General features: G+C 50.3%; 1 non-coding gene across 1 annotated transcript; it reads left to right on the top strand.

Annotated features, from left to right (window-relative positions):
* The first annotated feature begins 8682 nt into the window (after positions 1-8682).
* Positions 8683-8755, top strand: TRNAK-CUU (transfer RNA lysine (anticodon CUU)). Its single transcript has one exon. It is a non-coding gene; the product is annotated as a tRNA-Lys (tRNA).
* Positions 8756-9168: the final 413 nt, after the last annotated feature.

Below are 9168 nucleotides of genomic sequence, written 5' to 3'. Positions count from 1 at the left end.
GGAATAGTGCACGCGGTGAACCCCTTAAATCGTATAGGATTTTAATGTACTTTTAGTTTCTAGGTGTTTTGCTGCCCTAGGCAAGAATTGAAAAATGCCGCCCCTCCCTTTTACTACCATGGCCTCTCCATGATACCAGGCTTGCATGCCTCAATCACAGATCAAAATGGAATGCTAACCCCAAAGAACACCTCCCCAGTGTATAGCTGGCAAATACTCCACGTTATTTCAACTTTGTGTCCCATTCCTATTTAGCAGTTTTTTGTAACACGTATGAGGCTAGCAAGGGTCAAAACGCTTTACGTATATAACAAGATGTGACAAAAATAAAAGCAACAGCATACAACAAACATTATGGATAATAAGGCAGAGGTAAACAACTCATCCAATTGGGTACAATAAGAAAATAAGGAGTATAGAAGTGCTTAAGTAAGTCTCAATTTGCAGAATCTGTTAATTATATTTCTAAACATATCCAAATGTGCCAAAGGTAAGGGAGAAGTTTCTCCAGGCGATCTAGGGTGGAGAACGGCCAAGTGCTGCACCTGATGAATTGCCTTAAAGTATGAGCACAGATCAAACCTAAACTTAGGTAAAGTCTAACTGAGCTTGCCGTTTGTTGCTTGTTTGCATGGCTGGTACTGACTTGTGGCTAACGTGTTATCAAAGAGGGTGCACACAAATGTTAAATGGATAGGAGACCATGGGAAAAAATAAAGGAAAATGGTTGAATAAGTAGGGGTTGGTGGAGTCCAAAGAATAGAAAAGGAGTTTGAGCGTGAACCCATGGTATAGAGTGAGAGAGCTCTAGAAATATTGTAATGTAATGTAAATGTAATTTGTACTTGTAAAGCGCACTAATACCCATGGGTGTCCTGGCGCTGTAACGCATACCGCTGTAGAACCCTTCCTGGCTTTTCCCTGTGAAATGTCCACTCCTGGGCACCCCCAAGGTGAGGCCAGGCATCCCAGCGCTGTTGGGGCCGTTGTGGAGATTAAGCAAGCTATTGCCCAGAGTTGCAGAGTGGGACCCATGATTAGAATAGGCACCAAGGCGAGAATTATCAGGTCCGAGGAAATTGATCCCAAGACCCGCTGAGGCGGGAACTGAATCCTGGTCCTGGGCCAGACCTCTGCATCAGGGTCTGCCGGTCTAACCATTGAGCCACACTTCTCCACGAGAATTGTGGCAAAGCGGAAGATAAGCAGAAGCTCCAAGACCCAGAGTGCAAACCCTTGAATGACGAACATGTGAGATATAGAGACCAGCTCTCTAGCTGCCTGACCCCTTCAAAAGCCACTTCGGGTGTTCACTGAAGGTTCGTCAGATGCAAGGAGATCTTTGAGTGCACAATATCTCCCTCCCCTCCCGTCACAAGATCAGTTAGATTAAACATAACTGAAGGGAAACCTATCTCATTTCCCCTTTTCTTCCCTGCCTCCCTCCATGGGTTGCACAAGGCCTGCAGTGCCTTTTTCCCTGGTACCCAAGTATGAGTGAGTCAGAAGAAATGGTAGAGGGGGCCAGACTAGTTACACTCCCTCACTGAAAGGGACTCCTGCCCATAATGTGTACCAACAATATGGTAAACAAGTATAGAAATATGTATGAGAGTCTGTGGGACTCACTAATAAGGATGGGAAAAAGTAATTTACACAACATGGTACTTTAGGCATGGAAAGATGAGCTAAGTTGCAGCCAAAACAGAATGGGGCCTATTTACAAGCCCATTGTCCCACTGGTGCATCACTTCTTTCAATGAACCAGTGGTGCCGTGTGCCTGCCCATATTTACATGACCACGAAAAGCCACCCTGCATGGCTTTTCATGGCCTTGTAAATATGGACTCCTGTCATGCAATACTCTGCGTGTAAGGGGCATTACATGGGTGTTGCTGTGGGGGTGCCCATGAAACATACATGGAACCTGAGCATTCCCATATTTACAAGGTTTTAAAAACCTGGGGATGCGTCAGATGCCAACGCCTCCCCAGGGGACGCAAGTAGGAGAAATACCTTATTTCTTTTCTTTATTCCTTTTTCTATGTGTGCCTCATTCTGGAGCACACACAGTAAGAAGAAAAACCTCTTGTGATTGTTTTTGTGCAGGGAGGTGTCCCATTCTGCACAAAAACAATCATCCCTACAATGTAGACACCTGCACCATGGTGCAAGAGTGCCTGGATTGGCGCATGGAAGCTCATTGTATGCCTGTGCATTGGAAAAGGTCAGAAATGCGCCATATCTTGTAGATACAGCACATTCCTGCCCTTTTCTTTTGACGCATAGCAGTACAGCAGGAAGGGTTGCTGCACTGCCATGCTTCAAAATATTGTAAATGAGGCCAAAGATCCTAAAAATAGAACAGATTATGAGCAATAGCTACTCTTCATAGAATAGGATGGGGAGGCACACAAATGTAACCATTAATCCCAAATTCGAAGTATCAAAGGTATTCAGGAAAAGTTGAAATACCAAATTAGCCACCTTGGGGACAGAGTTGAGGCAGGTGTTCCAACTGCTGTGGCTCCTCTATATCTATTTCCTCAGATCATTGAACCACAAGAGAAGGCGAAAGAGAGCCAGGACTCACCGGAGAAGGATTTGTTTACATGTTTTCCATGTCAGCCAAAGGGGCTGGGAGTACAGCCGATGGTACACCAGAAATGGAGCAGAACCTGCAGAGCCACCTGCAGCTGGAGCACATAGAGGTAATGTGCAAGTGAGTGGTATGTGGGAGAGGAATGCTCAAGCAGCAGGGAAGGGAACAAATAAGCAACAGAGTGGGAGGACAGGAGGGGATGCAACACTGGGTTGAGGTAAAGACACAGAGACAAAAACCCCGCCCCTGTTGTGGAAAAATACAACTGGGGGGCACTACCAACCAGAATATAAGATCCTTAAGTATTTGCCCGGCGGTGTCGCCTCTTGAACCCACAAAGAAGTTAAACTATTGAAGAGGCAGGCGCTGGAGACTGGAAGGCAGGAAACAAGGTTTTTATTTTCTCCGGAGGAGAACACAACGAAACGGACAGAAGGTATCGTTCTGAGGTGCTCTAACTGCATCCCTGAGGCCTGGCCTCTTATACACAAGTTTATCTCTTTATTACATGTAACACATTCTCGTTGATACTTTGATGTACGGAAAGACATCCTCAGAATCCCCCCCTTCCCAGCCCGTTCCCACGCAAGGTTACAGTGGAAGTCCCCGCCCCGTTCACAACAGGTGATGATCATCGCGCAGCTGGGTATTCCGCCGATTCACGGAGTGTGCGGGTTTCGATCGGATCTCGTGGGATGGGGGGGGCTTTGATCATCTCGGGGGTCCTTTGAGGAGGGAAGCTTTCTATTGTATGGGGAGGGGCAAGGGATTGGTATCGGCAGAGCTAGGTGTCGGCCTGGGAACGGGGAAGACAAACGGGCACACGGGGAAAAGGGGTTTGCATCAAAAGGGCCGGAGATCATGACGGGGAAGCAGGGAGGTGTCGCGCTGGGAACAGGATGAGGGCCTGGGGCAGAGCAGCGCCGAAGAGGGGTTTATGACTCAAGGCAGGTGCAAGCAGGGGGTTGCCAGCGAAGCTAGGAGAGAGAGAGAGAGAGAGAGAGAGAGACGCGCTGGCTCTCGGCGAGAGCAGGTAAGCCATGGTGTCCAAAATGGCGGCTGTTTTACGCGCACAAAAGGTTTAAGGAGAGCAAGAGGGCGCCGATAATGTTGACGGTTTTCAGCCTAACTTTCAACAGTCCTCCCTTTTCAACATATCTAGCCAACTTGCTTACTCAATGTCAATTTTCATCAAATTCCTAACTTCGGTATCATACAATGCCCTCATATGTTCGCTTCCAATGTCCACAGTTTTGGGAAAAATACAACTCGCACATAAGGAACACATAGGTGGCAAACATTGAATTCCTAAGCATAGGCCACATATTACAACTACGGGAATCAGGATAATGGTGAGCAGTCTCCAGCCCCAGCTTTTGACGGTGTCCCAGAACCAACCACCAAGCGACCATTCTTCTTGCTCTTGGTGAACTTCCGAAGAGAGTCTGTGAAGATGTTCGATGGCTTTGTACACTGAGGGTGAGTTGTCCGGTATGTATGTACAACAGCTGGCCCCAATAATGCGGCATGCTCCTCCACGGTCCGCCAGAACCACATCTAGAACGAGGCGGTTCTGAAGAGCCACCAAACGGACCGCTTGGAGCTCGGCAGTGTTGTTGGCAAAGATGCCCGCTGTGATGTTCATGGTTGTCTCGACTGCCTGAGTCAAATGTCGGATGGCACGGCTGTTTGCCATCGGGCCCCAGAGGGGGACGAGTCCTTTCATAGCATCGAGGAACTGTGCCCCTGTTGAGTCGGCTTGCTCAACGTCTTTGGCTCGTTTTTGTCTGTGGTGATTCGCTGGGGCCACATAAGTTGGAGGAAGGACGAAGGAGATGTAGCAAGTGCCCCCCCAGCCTTTGGGGAGCCAGGTGTAGGCCTTCGTGCCACAGATGAAATACATGTTTGGGGATGACACAAAGGAAGGTGGATCCGTGGAGTCCAAAGTTCTGGTAAAGCGGCAAGCGCTGCGACCCACCAGCTGTGTCCCAAGTCCTTCTACACACATGTGGCCTGTGACGTTGATGACCGTCAGGGCCACAGTCAGAGTGGCAGCCGTTCGTTTCCGCAGATAGGAGAAGGTGGGTCTGGTTGGATTGTTGAACACCTGCATTTCGATTCGTTCTTTGGCCGGGATGTCCATTTGGATCGAGTCGCTGGGGGTCAGCGGGCAGAAGTGTGTCTTTGTCTTGTTTCGCCCGGCCCCATGAGGAGAATGTGCTGCAGTTCTGCTGGAGGTGGCATTGTCCGTATAGCTCTCTTGCAAGAGGATCAGCCAGGCAAGGCAGGAGCCGTGGACGGAGAAGGGTGAAGGGATGAATGGTATTGAATGTCCAGTGGCATGGGGTAGCAACCCACAGATCCAGCAGTTGGTGGCGTTGGTGGCAAGATTGTGCTGGTGAAGTAGTTGCACGAAAGAGTTGTTCCAAAACTCCTTTCGCCTCTCTCTTAGTTGAGGAGAGAGCGAAATTAGATAATGTTCCTTCATGGTGGTAGGCTGAGCAGTGGTTAGGAATGTTTCGTGAGCAGGTGCGTGTTCTTCCATAATCCAGAGCGTAGTCATGAGGAGAAAACAGAGGAGAATTACGATGAAGAGTGCAATTGTCTTTGAGCTATGGAGCCTGTCTATTCTCGGATTTCTGTAGTGGGTATTTCCTGCTGTCTCCGTCGGCTTCTTATTTGGCGCTTCCATCATCTTCTTATCTGGCGCTTCCATCATCTTCGTCTTCAAGGTGCTCGGTAGTGGGCAGGACCACAGACTTAGTTTTAGCTTCTCTCCAGGTAACCCTTGGTAGTTTGGGTCACCGTTCTGAGATCCTCTAACCTAGTCCGTGGCCTACTTAGCCGAAGCTCCCTCCTTTCGACGCAGGAAATACCCTTCTCGAGATGGCACAGTGGGGTCAGGATGTTTTGAAAGTTCAAGTGTCTCTGTATCAGGGTAGCAGTTCAACGATGGTCGGTCCTGGTTCAGGAGCTCTTCTTGGGTGTTGACGGTGTCTGTCGTGGCCAGGGCTGGAGAGACCTTCTTGCAGTGATGAGCGTGCAGCCAGTGTTTCTTCCCCTCCACTCGAAGTGCGGTCCGAGTGGTGATCAGCACTTGCCAGGGGCCCGTCCACCGGGGTTCCAAACTCTTTGATCGCTGAAAGTTTCGGATCAGCACGAAGTCCCCCGGCTGGATGGCGTGACCCGGACCCCTGGAAGCATCGGGGATGGCCTGCTGCACCTGCTGATGAAGGACAGACAAAGTTTCAGTCAATTTGTACAGATAATCAGACATTAGGACATCCGGAACGTCATGAATGGAAGTTGGTTTCGGGGCAGACCAGACGCTCATGGGTCGACCGAAGACAACTTCATAAGGGGTTAAGTGATGTCGGGTGGGGGTAGAGCGCATCGATAGCAATGCCAATGGGAGGGCGTCTGGCCATTTCAGGCCCGTCGTAGCCACTATTTTGGCCAGTTTAAGCTTTAGTGTGGCATTGTGTCGTTCGACAAGCCCAGCAGATTGAGGGTGGAAGACTGCGTGGAATTTCTGTTTGATACCCAGCCCATTTAGGATGAGCTGGATAACGTTGGCTACAAAGTGGGGGCCATTATCACTCCATAAAACACGACAGAGGCCATAACGGGGGAAAAACTCCTTTAACAGGACCTTTGCAGTGGCCATAGCGGTGTTGTCACGGGTTGGATATGCTTCCACCCATTTGCTAAATGCGCACACCACGACGAGTACATATTTCAGGCCTTGGCATCTGTCTAGCTGGATGTAGTCCATCTGCAGGACTTCAAATGGGTGGTTTGGGACCCCAAATCCCCCCCGGGGTACTACAGTTCCCTTCCCGGGGTTGTGTTGCAGGCATATTAAGCATTGTTGGACCAGGCGTTTGGCGGAATCTGGGATCTTGTCATTGTGCCAAACCCTGGAGACAAGTTCGATCATGGGGGCTGATCCTATGTGGGCAGGGGAGTGTGCCATGGTTAATATGGGAATCAAGTATGAATCAGGTAGCAACCATCTGTTCGTGTCTTTTGTCCGCCAGCAGCCTTCATCGTCTTTCAATCCCACCCGTGCCCATTCAGTCAATTCGTGTTGTGTGCTAGCCGTTTGTATGTCTCTAATTGTGTCCTTGGCGTCAGTCCAGTTTTCTGCTTGTGACCTGGTCACGTACATATGTGTTGTCGTTCTATTTTCAGCTGTCGTTCGGGCGGTGATGTCGGCTAGTGCATTTCCCTGTCCAATAATGTCTGTCACCTTCTTGTGTGCCTGGCATTTGATAACGGCAAGTTTGTTGGGGAGGAGGACAGCTTCGATTAAGGCGGAGACTAAATCCCCGTGCAAAATGGGTGTGCCGTGTGAGGTCAAGTATCCTCTCTCCCTCCAGAGGAGCCCAAAATGGTGAACCACCCCGAAGGCATACTGGCTGTCGGTGTAAATGTTCGCCGTGGTTCCTGTTGCCAGGATGCAGGCTCTCGTCAAAGCAATCAGTTCCGCTGCCTGGGCAGATCGCTGGGTGATGCGGGCTGTTTCTACTACAGTTCGAGCCGTGGTGACTGCATAGGCAGCGGAAGTGGTACCATCGGAGAGTTTGATGCAAGAACCGTCCACCCACAACTCCCCGTCGGGGTCAGGGAAAGCTGTGTCTCTGAGATCGACCCTACTCCTGGTCTGTTCGTCCGTAAGAGTCACGCAGTCATGTACGGGGTGCACATTGGGATCGTTCTCTGGCAAGGGTAACAGAGTTGCTGGGTTCAGTGTGGTGCATCTTTTCAGGGTGATATGGGGGGCAAGCAAGGTCAGTTCGTATCCAGTCAGTCGTGCACTCGTCAGGTGTTGCGTCTTGGTTTGGTTCAGGAGGGTGTCGACTGCATGGGGTACCAGTACCGTGAGGGAATTCGAGAGTACAATCCCCTCGCTCTGTCGGATAGAGACTGCAGCAGCAGCTACAGCTCGAAGGCAGGCAGGCACGGCTCTGGCGACAGGGTCAAGAGTGGCAGAGAAGTAAGCGCACGGTCGTTGTTTAGGACCGATGGCCTGGGTCAAGACAGATAAAGCGCACCCCTCCCTTTCGTGAGTGAAAAGGGAGAAGGGCTTTCTGTAATCAGGGGTACCCAGGACAGGGGCTGAGCAAAGGGCATCTCGTAGTTCCGTGAAGGAAGTTTGACACTCAGGAGTCCAAGGGAGTGGGAAAGGGACGTCTTTGTTTAGGAGAGAGAGCAGTGGTTTTACAACGAGGCTGAAGTTTGGCAACCATTGTCGGCAGAAGGAGGTGAGGCCTAATAGGGAGCGAACCTGCTTCTGGGTTTTAGGGACAGGGGTGTCTAGAATGGTCTGGATTCGATCAGGGGTGAGTTTCCTTCCATCTTTGGACAGAAGGTGGCCCAGGTAAGTGACCTGGGGTAGGCAGAATTGCAACTTCTTCTTGGAGACCTTGTGGCCATTTTCCGCAAGGAAGTGCAAGAGTTGAATGGTGGCGGTAACCGCTAGAGGGGTGGTGTCGGCTGCCAAAAGGATGTCATCGACATATTGTACCAACACCACCCCGTCGGGTAACCGGACTTGGTCTAGTTGCCTTTTGAGGGCCTGGCTGTAGATGCTAGGGCTCTCCGTGTAGCCTTGAGGGGCTCGGCAAAACCTATATGAGCGGGATTTTAGGGTAAAGCCGAAGAGATATCGGCTGTCTGGGTGGATGGGGATGGAGAAGAATGCGTTCTTGAGGTCGATGACGGAAAAGGTGGTGGCAGTGGATGGAATCAAGGTCAGGATGGTGGTGATGTCTGAGACCACAGGGTACTGGGGTACCACCACTTTGTTGATCTCTCGGAGGTCGATGATGAAACGGTATGCTTTCTCATCTCCCTCTCCCTGCTTCTTGATAATGGGCAAGATAGGGCTGTTGCAAACGTTGCTAACCACTTCCTCTACCACTCCTGCGTCTATCAGTGACTGGATAATCATTACCAATGCCTTCTCGCCCTCTGGCGATATCCGATATTGTGGGAGTTTTGGGAGTGTTGCGTCTGGTCGGACAGTAATGTGCACTGGGTCAATTAACATACGCCCTACGTCCGAATCCGCTTTGGCCCGGCTAGCTCAGTCGGTAGAGCATGAGACTCTTAATCTCAGGGTCGTGGGTTCGAGCCCCACGTTGGGCGCCAATTGTGGAAAAATACAACTGGGGGGCACTACCAACCAGAATATAAGATCCTTAAGTATTTGCCCGGCGGTGTCGCCTCTTGAACCCACAAAGAAGTTAAACTATTGAAGAGGCAGGCGCTGGAGACTGGAAGGCAGGAAACAAGGTTTTTATTTTCTCCGGAGGAGAACACAACGAAACGGACAGAAGGTATCGTTCTGAGGTGCTCTAACTGCATCCCTGAGGCCTGGCCTCTTATACACAAGTTTATCTCTTTATTACATGTAACACATTCTCGTTGATACTTTGATGTACGGAAAGACATCCTCAGAATCCCCCCCTTCCCAGCCCGTTCCCACGCAAGGTTACAGTGGAAGTCCCCGCCCCGTTCACAACAGGTGATGATCATCGCGCAGCTGGGTATTCAGCCGA

This window comes from Lissotriton helveticus, chromosome 8 (assembly GCF_964261635.1).
Source record: "Lissotriton helveticus chromosome 8, aLisHel1.1, whole genome shotgun sequence".
In the NCBI taxonomy this organism is placed as follows: Eukaryota; Metazoa; Chordata; class Amphibia; order Caudata; family Salamandridae; genus Lissotriton; species Lissotriton helveticus.
The sequence above is the reverse complement of the archived record's forward strand: the minus strand, read 5'-3'. Positions and strand labels throughout refer to the sequence as shown.